This window comes from Arachis ipaensis, chromosome B10, assembly GCF_000816755.2.
Source record: "Arachis ipaensis cultivar K30076 chromosome B10, Araip1.1, whole genome shotgun sequence".
In the NCBI taxonomy this organism is placed as follows: Eukaryota; Viridiplantae; Streptophyta; class Magnoliopsida; order Fabales; family Fabaceae; genus Arachis; species Arachis ipaensis.
Window position 1 is genome coordinate 119805773 of NC_029794.2, and position 1193 is coordinate 119806965.

The 1193-nt window shown below is 36.0% G+C and overlaps 1 long non-coding RNA gene across 1 annotated transcript; it reads left to right on the top strand.

Annotated features, from left to right (window-relative positions):
• On the top strand, positions 7 to 1193 carry LOC110267765. Its single transcript, XR_002355673.1, has 2 exons — positions 7 to 653; positions 916 to 1193. It is a non-coding gene; the product is annotated as an uncharacterized LOC110267765 (long non-coding RNA).

The following is a 1193-nucleotide window of genomic DNA, read 5'->3' on the forward strand; positions in this document are numbered from 1 at the left end:
AAACTTAGTAGCATTAACTCTTAAACACAGTGTTGATCATAGCTTTCAGATATTGGATTTTTTTATATTGTCTCTCCAGAGTTGTACCATTGCTACTTAGTAAAGGCTATAGCTTAGATCAGAATGTATCTGGAAAATAATGATTTTTATGTGTTACGTTAAGCAAACTTGGATGAAACTCGTCTCCTAGTAAGGATTATTATGCATATTTTATTCCACGTCTGGACACAGATTTTGTTGTTGGATGGCTTTTTTAATCTCTAGGTTTTATTGAATAGAATTACTCACACCCACTCACTAAATTTGCTCATTGATTAATTATCAATTTACCATATATTAAGATTACTGGTAAGATATTAGCAGAGCATACATTTGACAGTCCAGGGGTTGGACTTGGAAGAGTAATCGGCATTTCAAGAGCTGTCAACCAAGGTGAAAATTGGAAAAAGGAAATAAGAAATTGTTGCTGAATGTGGCTATAAAGCGTGTTGTGTACCAAGAAGGAAGCAATGGAAGGAGGACTGGGATGTGTAATTTGAATGAGGCTGCTACTTTGGGCAGAGATGATGCTCTTAAAGACTGGGCATAGAAGAATGGCATTCCTTCCGCACAGAGACCTTTAAGGCTTTAACTGTGGTTTTCCTTAAAATGAGGTAGGATTTCTAGCACTATTATATGCTTATGTTGCTCGGTAGGTTAGCATAATAATACAACCACCCTGGAAGAGAAGTAAGCTTGTAAATTTACAGTTTCATTTCAAACTCTTTTCACTGAATTGCCGCTAGAATTGAGTTATTTTGTGGAACAAGCTAAGGATTCCCACTAACAATCACCAAGGAAAAACAAAAGTATATTCTCTATGATTGACTCTACTCTTGGGTCTGTGACAATGGTCATGTATGTATTTCCTTGTAGTAAATGTTTGTTGATGCTTGTGGTGGTGATAATGAGCTCATGGAGATGTTGACATATAGCATGCTGTAATAAGATGATGGCGACTTCAACATCAATGCATTTGTTGATGCTAGTGTACTGACTGCAATAATCTCGTGGAAGGTGAGGATAATTAGATTTAGAACGATGACGACTTCTTTCATTCCCCAATTAAAATGATGATGATTGTATACAGTGTGGTTGTCAATTGTTTGTGCTATTTAGTAATGCACCTTAGTAATTAATATGACCTTCCATCA